This window comes from Crassostrea angulata, unplaced genomic scaffold, assembly GCF_025612915.1.
Source record: "Crassostrea angulata isolate pt1a10 unplaced genomic scaffold, ASM2561291v2 HiC_scaffold_124, whole genome shotgun sequence".
NCBI classification, from domain to species: Eukaryota; Metazoa; Mollusca; class Bivalvia; order Ostreida; family Ostreidae; genus Magallana; species Magallana angulata.
The window spans coordinates 10697-24363 of NW_026441679.1; the positions used below are offsets into that span (position 1 = coordinate 10697).

The 13667-nt window shown below is 31.7% G+C and overlaps 1 pseudogene; it reads left to right on the top strand.

Annotated features, from left to right (window-relative positions):
- The first annotated feature begins 3215 nt into the window (after nt 1–3215).
- On the top strand, nt 3216–13163 carry LOC128169391 (uncharacterized; annotated as a pseudogene).
- Nucleotides 13164–13667: the final 504 nt, after the last annotated feature.

Genomic DNA, 13667 nt, shown 5'->3' on the forward strand with positions numbered 1-13667 from the left:
AATTTGTTGTTTAAATAAAATTTTAAAAAAACCACGTCAATCGGTATTCTAAGTAAACTATATAATGTGATATATCTTAAATACAGCAATAATGGAAGTTTGCACCATGCGTTCTAGAACAATGTGAAAGGTAATGTTTTTCAAACGAATTTGTTTTAAATAGTTTTTAGTCCCACTCTTTGCCAATTGTATCATTTATTTTTTCTATGCCTTGTATTCATAGCAACAAAATAGTTTGTTTTTTGATAATGAATTTGTTGATGGTCCATTTAATGTTTAATTTTACATTTGCCATCACATTTTCTAAAAGGAGGGTGTACAAGAAAATATATATAGTTTCCAGTATTAATGAAATAAAAACAATGTAGAAAAAAATATCTGAAATCAAAATCAGCAATGTTTTGTGCGACATTTGAAATTTGCCGAGGAGGAAATATACAAAAAGTTTGTTCGAAACAAAACCAACAATGATAAACTATTCATAATAAAAAAAGTTAATAAATCAATAATATTTAAATTTAGAAGTCATATCTGTGGAGTACTTTGAGTATATCAACGCATCACTCAGCACCATCGCTACATTCGTCGATACAACGTTCACACAGCATGATAAATATACTTCTACTATACTATTTACTGCAATTTACTTGGGCTTTTCTTCTTACCATTCATGTATGTACGGCAGACCTAAGAAGTAGTTACTCACAACTACATTATGGACAAAAACTGGAAAAAAGGATGATTACGTCGTATGGTAAATATAGTATTCTGGATTGTGTTGAAGATTGTCTGAGAACAACGCGATGTCGGTCCATTAACTACTGCCAAGGAGCCCACTTCTGTCAGACCAACTTTGAGAACAGGACAACTGTACCTGAACTCTACATTGAGAAGCCTGGCTGGATATATACCGACATCGAAGACTGGGACAAGGTAAAAGATAGATAGATAGATAGATAGATAGATAGATAGATAGATAGATAGATAGATGTCCCTTTATTTCTGATTCTATTTTTTGGTATGTTTACATTATTATTACATCAAATTCAGTATTTTTATTTGAATTGTGAGAAAAGTGATTTCGTTTTTTCGGAAAATAAAAAAAAGTCTTTAAGTAACTGAGGTCAGGATTCTGCTCTTTTTTGGATTCGGTATTTAGAAATGAAGCGGATTACAAAAAAAGTGTATATTGTCCAGGTTATACGAGTATTACTTGGGTAGATAATGAGTTCATTTCTTATAATTTAATTTTCTGTAATTTGCTGTGCAAATTGATTGCGTTTTACTTTTAAAAATGGTTTTAATCCGTTCAAAATTCAAATGTAACGTCAAGCGGATAAGTACGTTTCTGACGTTAGGGCATTGTGACGTGCATATCTCATAGTGAATAACTACGGGTCTAATGCCAAACAGAGACCTACCTTTTATATTTGCCCGTATTTCAAGTGCATTTCTTTTCAGTCATTTTGAGAATAGTGTAATGAATACGCTAAAAAGCAATGCACACTGAAGCCAAACCAGTGATATTACGAACATATGTTTTCCCTTATGGTTTAGAGATCGATTAAATTTACTTGTCAATGTGGTTTCATTAAGACATTTAAATGACTTAACTTAAAGAAGCTTAACAGACATTATTTGTGCAACACTTCGTCGTAGTTAAAATTAAGCAACCAAATCCAATGCACTTAGTACGTGGATGGACTTTTTTTTATAAATAGTGATACTTTTCTAGGTAATTTACGATGTTTCTGTTAAACAATTAGTTCTATCAAACATGTACACACAATGTTTTTTCCCCCTTAAACTCAGAATAGGCGAGTGTATGCAGTAATTAGGTCATAACATTGATTGCATGGATTTATTGACATTCATTGTACTGTTGTAAACTGTTGTAAGAAAACAAAATACTAGACACCAAAATACTGCGTGCAGTAAGAGTAGTTGTTTGCATTTATTTAGACTCCAAGAGGTTTGCTGTAAAACATGTACATTATTCAGATGAATGGTGTATATCGATAATCGAATGGTTGCGTGCCTCTCCCATCAATTGATTAACATTGCTACACAAGATACATCTTTGATTCAATGATGAGACAAGTGGAACAATTGCTTTACTGAAATCTCTTTTTTGTGACTCTATTCTTTTGTTGCCACGTTTTGTAAAGACGATGAAGTGTACTTGTTCTACTACTGCAGTGCAAAATCTTGACCCATTCCAATATCATTGGTATTGAGGAAATGTAAAACTTTCAATGCCTGTGTGAAGTGTATATTTGGCTTAAACTGCTCCCATCATGCAGGACTTGTGAGTTTAAAAGCAAAACCGTCAACAAAATTACAGTGTTTAATTCATGTCAATACATATCATTGTAATCTTTTGAATTATTTATTATCTAATAACTTCATGTACAAACTGTATTTGTCAATAAATAATTGTTAATAAATAAACAAAAATAAACGGATATTTATTAGAGAATGATGCAAAATTTTAGAACAGCAGGACTTAATGTACATTACTGACATCACGTTTATATATAGTAGGGCTTAGTATTGGGGGAAATTTTGTATTGCGATACATTGCGATATTTCAAAATGTATTGTAATATATTTTTTAAATCAAAATTAGATTCTTTTTCAAAAATGTCAATAGACTAATAGATCGTATGATCGTATACAGATTTATATATACATACTTTATTTGTACTATAAGTCGATTTAAATTAAAAGAATAAAACAGTGTTGGTGTCAATTCATAAACTGTTTAAAGAAAAAAAATGAAACATAAGATGAAAACATGGCCAATAATCTATAAATTTACGGTTACTATAAGAAATGAATGTTTGTACTGATTGTGTCAACCTTCAGGGGGACGAAATTCCAATAGCAACAGGTCCAACTTCAAATTCTTAATGAAGAAAATCAGCAGGTTAACATGTTGTTGCTATGAGCAATCACAATATCAAAACCTTGTTTTTAGTGCTTGTAACGATTACAAATGCATGCGTCATTTTAATTCAAATCTAAATTTTGGAATCCCGAGCCCGTAACAAAATTCCTAGCCTGATTAATTAACCCGGTAACCGGTAGGAAAAAAATGTATTACGATACGATGTACTTCGTCAACGTACCGCAATACACCGAAATACCGGTATTACTGCGCAACTCTAATAAAAAAAATACTTTTTTAATCATATATACAGGAGATTGCAGGAGCCTGTTCCCGGTCCAGCTGTAATATTACCGAAAAGTGCATTCCGAAACCTTTTGATGACTATGACTGTGTCCTTTCAGGTCTGTAATATGTATATATTTTTTATTATTTATTCAAACTTAGAATCTGTATTAAAATTTAATTTTAATTATAAACAATTAAATTCAGAACAGATCTTGTGAAAAATATTTATTCATTCAGTGTATATTTCCTCTTATGCTTGCATTTGAAATCTGCGACGTTCAATTTTCTATGAATACACTTTGCTAATTCATACACCATGAGCACAAATATAAACGTCATCACGTGTTTTGAGTATATATATTTTTGTAAGATTTAATGAAATGTTTTACATTACATAACTAATTTGGTATGTACTTTTGAAAATAATCATTAATTATATCTTCTTAATAAAAAGAAAATGTCTCACAGTCTATAAGATTTCTGGTTCTGTAAAATTATTCGCGACGGCGAACTAAATAAGATTTTGATATGACTGTTCCGTGTATGTTTCATATTCCTAACTGAGAGCGTATATAATGGCTAACCGCAACGATACACATATATTTTATACAAATAAACATCAGTATGAATGAAAATATAAGCATTGAATGCTTATTTTTAGAGTTCATCGGTCCTATGACACACCAAGCGGTGCATACGTATTATTATACCGCGATAACGCTGTATTTAATTTGTCTGCACCGTTTGGTGGATCGTAGGACCAACGACATCCAAAAATAAGCATCCAATGCTTAAACATTTTTTAATTTAGAGAAAGAAATCACGAATGCACTGTGACAGGAAATATATAAAACTCTTCCGAAAACATGACAGGTTACCGTATTTCGTTCAAATGCTACATGAATTCATTTAAGACTGTAGTATTGATATTTCATGCTCACCCTTACACTGATTTTGCAATGGTTTGTGATTGAACAATGCTTTTTTTTTAATTGTTTAGTATAAAATTGTTTAAAATGGTCAGAATAATTGTAAGGATTTAAAATTTAACCACACACCCTTTCATTTTGTAAAATCGATTGTTAATTAAGCTGTAGAATTGTATCGCTTTTACAATCCCATTTCAATGTCAATGTATTGCTGTATTCATAACAGAAAAAAAAAACAATATACTGATATACATGTATGGACACCAATCACACTAATGTCACTCATGTTAAGCAAAATAATAGGCATACATTCATGTCCATGCATTGGCTTTAAAAAAATGTTGTTGAAAACTTAAAAAAATAATAGTCATTCATGTATCATGACTACTTGAATATGTTCACAAGCATGGTTTACCAAGGACTGTATTTAATAAAAAATTTCAGAATTTTTTTTACGGAATATTGGTTGAATTAAAGAAAGACATTTAATTATGAGGAGACGTCAAAAATGAATTATAACATTTAAAAGCAATTACAAAAAAATTGATGATTTCATTGTCATGACAAATGTATGACGACCCATCAGTAAAAATGGAAAAGTAATATATAATATATTACAAAACACCAGCTATATCAGAGAGTAAATTAGATATATGTAAAATCATACCGATCTTTACTCATTTTCAATCTAAAAAAACAATTTGACTTGAAATAAATTTACAATATAGATTATCATAATTGAAATAGAAAAAGTGCATGCACATTTTCTGTAAAAGAAAAACAAGAACGTTTAATTTTTTGTAGATTGTGGTATCCCTGAAGGTCCAGGATATTCGCTCGACAAAGTAGAAGAATGGGACGGTATCGGAATAACAAGAGGAATCCACGTAGCGTGCTCTCCATGGAACATGTACACACAGCATGGTTCTGGATTCTTTTTATGTAGATCCGACGGAACTTGGAGAAAGGATCTGAGCTGCATCTTAAAACGTTAAGCATTTTTTAATTCACATTTGTTTTCATTAAATGATGTTTGTATTTATCTGCGATATGATTTAGCTCTGTTAAGTATTTACAAATTGTTACTGTCTCCATCTGTTTTAATCTCTTCACTTCCTGCCAAAAAACATGTCGATTTTGTACAATAATTTCTAATTAAAATAAGGACTTCTACTCCAAATTGAAATGGTTTATATTACGAGAAAGATTTAAGGCTTCGTAGTGTAAGTAGATATGCATTATTCTAATTTCCTTGCTAGATTTGCCACAAAGATGGTAAGCCATTTGCCTTGTGGGATTAAGATAAACTCATCTTATTTTAAAAAATATAATAGAGGGCGAAGCCCTCTCACGAGCCCGAAGGGCCCGTTAGAGCGAAGCTCTCACTATAGACAACACGTGTACATGTGTCTAAAAATAGAAATTACACTCTACACCTATGAATTTGAAAAACTTTTTCCAAGATGGAGGACAACAGAATAACTTCACGCGCAGTGACATCACCGACATCCATGCTGAATTTGAATCTCGTTCTAACTTCACGTTTGGTGATAATTTATCAGTTTTGTTTAATGAGTGATAAATACATTCAAACTAACCTAGTGTGTTCTTGAAAAATTAATTCCCAATAAAGAAAAAAACATTTTCGTTTCCTACAACTTTCAACAGTTGCATTAGATTCGATCAAAGGAATTTCAGGACCTCTGATTGGACAAAAAACGTGTCTCAACAGTGAAGCAGTTTTAATTCATTGTTATTAAATATAACATCATGTATTCGAATTAAATTTGCTTTCTGATTACTATTTGAAAACACGAAAGACGATTTTTCTCCAATTTTCAATTTGAAATTTCGTTTTTAGGTTTCATCTCAAATCGTAGCCTAACATACTCATACCCAGGTCATTTCGTACCCAGAATTCAAATTAATTATCAAAATAAAAAGAATTAAGTGACGACCAAAAACTAATTCAGTATAAAACAAAGATAATCAAAACTTAATTTTGTAGACATCCTAATCTTTGACAGACACATTGTAAAATATTTCCCCATTCTAATTCACCCCCCCCCCCCCCCCAAATGTGTAAACCATTCGTATATGATTAAAAAAACAATAAATATTCAAGAACTCCCAAACTGCCATAAAAATAAAAGCAATATAGGGAAATTATTTGGAGTAATATGCATTATAAATACGTAAAAATTATTTAGAATTCAAAAATATGCATTGAACACCAAATGTAAGACATTTGTCAGACAAACTCAGATTAAATTATACACCCCGGTATGTACAATATACATGAAGGACATCATTTGCACCTTATGATGTGAATTAGCTATGGTACTAATCAAATTTCTAGTTTAAATACACAAATCAATCATTGAATGTTTAATAATTCAGTGTTTGGATGACAACTTTAAGTAAATTTATGGACCAAAAATAATATCAATATATGTCCATACAAGTGAAATATTCTCAAGATAAATTGATTTTCTTACTTTAAAAAAATATACGTCATGACTCTTTAATTCATGTTTTATGCATACATTTCAAATAAGGGAGTACAACGTTAAAATACTTCATGCTGAGAAATTATCCAGAGATCTGCGATGCAGCTAGGTATTATCCAATATATGTATAAATTACTTCAGAAAAGACAATAAGACATCAAAATAATACACATGTATATTGATAGAATCAAAATAACAACAACAAAAATGCAGCTAAAATCTGTCCCAAGATTTTTTGCTTCATTATTAGTTATTCAAATATACCTTCGCTAGCCAAGGGTGTGTGATCTGCAGGAGCGGCGCGGATCAGAAACCCTTGGCTTACAAAGATGACATATTTGAGGGTTTAAACAATATTTATTTACATACCAAAATATTTGAATTTCTCCCCCCCCCCCTCTCTCTCTCCCCTCTCTCTCTCTCTCTCTCTGACTTGTTCGCCTAAAAAAAAGCGGCTGTTAAAATAAAAATCTATGGTTATTTGTAAAGCAAATAATATAAAATAAGATCTGGATGATAGCATATGAAAATTGTGTGAGGTGTTCCAAGAAACTTCCAAATGAAAAATAAAAATGATTATAAAATTTCCATAAGAAGTCAGTTTTTCGTTCCTGTGAAAAAAAAAGCGATGAAGTTTTTATTAATGAAAGATTTCAATTGTATTTCTTTTAGCTGTGTATGTTTCCATAAAAATTGTCAACATGTGATGGAAACAGTAGCTTGGGACAGACTATAGTCTATAGCATATCAGGGCTTGTATATGAAATGACAGGCCAGAGATAATGAAAGGGCATATCTAGCCCCATTGATTTTGGCTTCACCCTCCAAACGGTTACACCGTAAAAAGTATTAATTTTTCCATTGAGGGACACAGCATGTGTTATATACGTACATGTATCTATGGGTTTTTTTTAATTGATCAGGATACACGTGTACACAAATGTTGTCGAAAATAAATGACAGTGTGACCTTATGCTGAAGCTACAATAGCTTATTTTCCGTTAACATAGATAACATTTAAAATCTTAAGAGAATAGTTATCATAAATCCTAGCTCAACCATTACATTGTACTAATCTCCGTGTTCTCTGATTATAAATTTAAATGAATTAAGTTGTAGATTTTATCTAAATGTGTTAATAATAAAATAAATAATGAGCCGTGTTGAATGGTAAAGGGGGGGGGGGGGGTACTCTTGATTTTAAAGAATAGCTTCATGGGTCTTTAGTGAAGAATGAACTATTTATTTAATTAATATAGGTGGTGTAAATTATTCAGTTCATACTTTTTTACCAGCTAAATGTTTTAAAACGAAAATATTCATCTTACTCGGTTTTTTTTTCACCCATAAAATATTATTTTAAATGTTACGTTATATGAGATTTTGAGGTTTCAAGTTGCCAGAGGAATTAATTTTTTTTAACTCGATAACTTTTTAATCAGACCCAGGAAACTAAAACTGCATGTTCTTGAACATGCTGAGTAATTTTTAAGAACACGTTTCCATTATGGCGCGCCTATGGTGACAAATGTTCACCATAGTACGTACTTTTTAACAAAAAAATTGCTGTCAGTGTTTCATGTTTCATTCATTTCCTATGTTAAATCAGCTGTTTGTGTACCATGTGAGCTTTGTGTACTTATGTGCATGACATCACGTTTTCTGTTGGTCGAAAATAAACGTTAGAAATGGATGCACGTGTTTTCTTGGTACTCGTCTAAACAACCAGCATTTACAATTTTTAACTGACATTGATTAAGATCAGTTTTAATTAGGGTCTTATTTATATCAAATTGTATTTTTGAGATCCAATGTTATTGTTGCATCCTTAGACTTTCAAATAGAATTACAAAATCCATTTAAGATATATATATAATGTTGTAGGTATAATGTATCAATAAAATAGGGACAAAACTAATTGAAGTACCTGTCCGCCTAAAATTCTTGCAGAGTTCAATGTGCAACTGTTTTTCTTTTATTTTATCAAATTTGATTATAATCCTGCAAAATGATGTTCAGCTCACTCGTTAACCTGTGTAAAATTTGGTTGAATACGCGCTTTCATACGCGTAACAAAGAAATCGTTAGATGAAATATTCCATCTCATTTGTAGGAAGATTATATGAATAATTGTAAATAAGCTCATTTATAACATATTTTCTACAGCCAACCACACCTTAACAAAATCAAAACATGTCAGGAAACATTTATTTCATCCTAATTAGTCCTTAAAATTTCACTAGTGCAATTACTTTTTTTAATCAACTAAGAAAAGGTTTATATGTTGGATTTTTTTAAAATGTTCAATGTGAAATAACTTTTTGAAAGTATTATGGACATTTGTTAAAGTTTAAGCAATTTCAGAGTGTAAAACAGAAGATATATTTATATTTGGTAATTAATATTGATTTTTGAATGCGCTTGTCCGGGTCATCGTCCTAAATTAAAGCTTTCATTGCAGGGTAACATTTTAACTGTGTTAACTTTCATATTCACTTGTCATTAGCTCGGAAAATGTCATAAGTGCTGTGATTGTGTCTTATTTTTTACCATATATATTGGCACGGTGTCGCGTGCATTCTACGCATGATCTCAGAATTGATAACCAGATAAGTTAACCCCATAACCGAGTTGGTACCTTGAAAACCATCAAACGAACGTGGCAGTTTATAATAGTTTCTTGTGACCCACCTTAAAGTATGAAACAGTAATTTCATCGCCATTTACGGTATACCACTTATTTAACAATAAAATCGTCTCATTGTTCGTGTTTGTAACCTGCCTCAAAATGAACTCAAAGAGTACATGTACTACTTTGTACAGAGGATTCAGCGACAACGTCGAAAACGTATCCGAATCAAGTCAACTCATGGGGAAAAAAATTAAACATTTTAAAATGAGTGTAAAAAAACAACGATTGCCCATACTTTACTGCAATACCATTGTCAACATATTATAATCAATAGACCGAATCAACAATTATTAGACTACACAATGGCTTCGAAGGAAAATGGGGCTCGTGTAATATACTTTATTCGCTTCCACTCAAATGGACGTCCTGCACATGTAGGTTTGTTTTAAAGAACTGAATTGTGAATTGATTACTTGTTTTTCTAAATTCTCGTGGATAAAACATTTATTTAAAAAAGTTCATTTGAGATATCTCACCGGAAGTAGACTATCTGTTTTGTTTATTTAAGATCGGAAAGATGATATATGTAAGGATTAATACTTTTATTTCAATTCTAAATAAAACAAATTAAATGCAAACAAAAAATAATGTTTGACGTGCTTCCGGTTTCGACCGGAAGTAGTGACGAACAAAACAAAATACATCTACAGACATCTTCAACCAAAGGTCTATAATTCTACAAGGTCTGAATGCGCAAGTCCTTATTATTTTTGAGATATCAATGTCACAAGCTTTTTGTCGCGGAACAGGAAACGGACGACAGGAAATGAACTTTGGAATAAATGAAATGAATACCTGACGATATATTTTTTATCAATCCTGGAAATTTCAAGAAAATCTATTGAGCCATCCCTGGGCAATCTTGTAGACAAGGAAAAGGAAACAGAATTTGTACTCAATTTTCGAGCCATAGTAAGCTCTTAAAAATGGTACCACTGGCGTAAAACAAAATCAATAGGCTCAACATCAGACTATTGTCTACCTATCCTGAAAACTACATATTCATATCTCTGATAATTTAAGAGTTTTTGTGTGCACAAAATAGGTCGTAAAAATGAACAAGATGACCGATAAATCGGTAACAGAAGTGATGACAAAAATCTAGTGAAAATGTATGAGGGTAATATAAAGTCTAATGATCTGTGAAAAAATTGTTAAAATCGGTTTGATGGTTGCTGAGAAATCGCATGCACAAAATTTGTAGAAAGGAAAATTAATAAAAATTGGTACCCAATTTTCAGACGCAGGCTAGCTCCAAGAAATGGCGCCAAACAAAAAACAATAGGCGAAAAACAAAAACAATAGACACAACTTCAAAATGTAGTCTAGGTATCATGAAAATGTCATGAGTTTATCTCTAATAGTCTCTGAGTTTATGCGTGCACAAACTTGGTCGTATAAACATTTCAAAATCGGCCGTAAAATCGGACCGGAAGTGACCACAACACAAATTTCAAAAACATAAAAAATTCAAACAATGTCCCATTATCTATGAAAAAAATGGTCGATATCGGACAAGTAGTTTTTGAAAATTTTCAATATTCCCCAACAACCCCTCCCTTTCAGATAATGTATTCGATTATCAATATTCTTTAAAATGCTTTACAATGTATTTTGCATTTTCACATACAGCACATTAATGATTTAAGATTTTAGTCCCCTTAAAATCACTAATTACCTCATCAATGGATGTGGCAATGAGTTTAACAAACTGATGTTGTGAAGATAAACAACTCTGCTTCTATAGTGCATTACAAAATCTTGATCGGTTTAAAGGTATGTGTAAGAGATTCTACAAGTGTCTTGGTCTCTAATTTAAGAGAGCCAGCCCCTTTTTTCTTGGGTTTATTCGAAAGGACTCACGGATACTAACATTTTGTGTTGTTACACCTATTTAAAATTGTTGTTCATTTTTTTTTTTTTTTTTTTTTTTTACAAATGATTGAATCTTTAGATGGCCAGCACTTCATATCCTTAAAGGAAACATACATTGGTGTTTTGATTATTGGAATCGTTTAGTATTATCAATGCAAACATTCTCTTATATCTACAATGCTTAACAAAATGTGTCTACTTCTCTAGATATATTGCGTCAAAGTTAAAATTCTTCGGCAGCTTAAAATCCATAATTATGTAATAAATGGGCGTAGCAATGATGTTTTCTGATTTATATTGTTACAACCATCAACTTTGCTTCTATAATGCATTACAATATCCTTGTTATTCTTGAGTTATTTGTAATAGAGTGTTTTGGCCCCAAATAAAGAATACTTACATTTGTTGTTCTTACACCCATCTAAAATTGTTCCTCATTTTTGAGATACAAATGCTAATAGTGATGCTTTGACCCCTACTTAAAGGGGGTCAGCCTCTTTTTTTGATATTGGTGAAAAGAACCTATGAATATTTCAAATGAAAATTCGTACCCAATTGTCGTGCGCAGGCGAGATCCAAGAAATGGCGCCACTCGCGTAAAACAACATAATAGTGCACAACTTCAAACTATAGACTACCTATCTTGAAGGTTTCGTAATCATATCTCTGATAGTTTCTAAGATCATTGGAAACGGAAGACCCTAAAAACTGTGCATTCCCAGTCATATTGTCACGTGCATTAATCATGGCATCAGTAGAGTTGATGATTATTCGTGATAGATAAGACAAATTAAAGTTAAATTAATTTCTTATTAAAACACGTTTTGTCTAAACTTATTTTCATTTTTTCACAGATTCCTGCAAGGATATTTATGCTTCAAATCCTTCCAGTTCCAATGGGACTTATACAATCCAAAACAGGGAAAATAAACCATTTAAAGTGTACTGCGAGTTCCATGATAAATTTGGCTATACCTATGTCTCGAGGTCGAGGCATGCTGATGTTGAAATCAACATCGATGACCTTTTGACCTCCAATGAACACGTTAAAGTACGACACGTGCTTCAAAACGGCACCCAGATCGAATCGGTTATGGAAAACATTGAACTCTATAAAAATCTATCACTAGGAATTTTTCTACAATCAATACACAGGTTATGCGAAGCCAAGATATTATGAGAAATTGACACCATACCTGTACGTTGGATTAAGCTAGTTTTCATAATACCCAGGGTTACAGAGCTGCGAACAAAGATTTCGAATTTAAAAATTGTGATGCGAACCCAAATAGTTACTTTGTATTTTACTTCAACCCTAAAGAAATCAAAAAGTACAACAATGAATCTGTCCCCAATGATTTCATGCGCAATTGGATCACTGTTGGTACCACTATTCCAAAGGGTGACATTATGCCACCTGAATTTTATTTTGACTACGAGATACACATGGGTGGATGTGGCGGGCTTGTATTTCGTCATCAGCGAGACAAAGAAGATGGCGCGGCTCTTGGACTTAGGTTTGGTACGTATTAGTTTTATTCATAGATTGCGTAGCAATTAAGAAAGCAAAGAAGGTTAAGAGCCTAGTGCGATATTTTTGTTAAACTGCATTATTCTGCTGAATCATTTAGTGCCTTATTGAAATCTATCGGTAGAAAAGAATTCACAAAAAGATAATACTTAGTGGTCTCAAATATTCTCTTTAGATCAGTAGGACCTTTGCGTGGTTTCTTACCTGCAAAAATGGTGGCAGCTGTCAATCAACTTCCGACACCCCGTTCTTGTCTGATTGCGTTGCTTGATACGTAGGATAGACTTTTGTGAGACGACTTTAAAGTATACACAGAAAGGGAGCTTCAAAGGCAACACTCTGTATTGGAAGATGATCTTTAATATGGCTCATATCAAACTAAAATGTCTGCATGTGCTATTCATATGTTATGACTGGATTAAATGTAGAAGTTATGATTCCATGTATCGAGAAAAATGTTTAATTAACTAGCAATGTTTATCAATAAAATTATATAAAAAAACGGGGAAAAAACAACAAAAAAAGTACGCGTCTTCAATGTAATTTAGGAATAGTTGAATTATTATATTATGTTGAAATTATTATTGTTCATACAGTTTAAAAAAAAATTACAAAGATTTAACGTTTAAATCAAGTATGTTAGATTATTTAACATATTTTACTACTTTATTAGTATAACATTAAATTTGTACTGGGTGACATTATTTAAGGTAGATCACTACTCAGACGCGTGTTCAATTTATCGGATATAATAAGCTTTAAAATTGAAAACGACATTTGCTCGAACTTACCGTGTTTGGTTCTATTTTTTTTAATGTTTAATTGATAATTCTGAGTTTGATAGAAGTAGTCAAATGTAAATAATGTATACCAGTATATAAATTGTACTCAGCACATGTAGTTTTGAAAGTAGACTCTTAGTGTTTCTTAAAGCAAAGAAATATAATGCTGT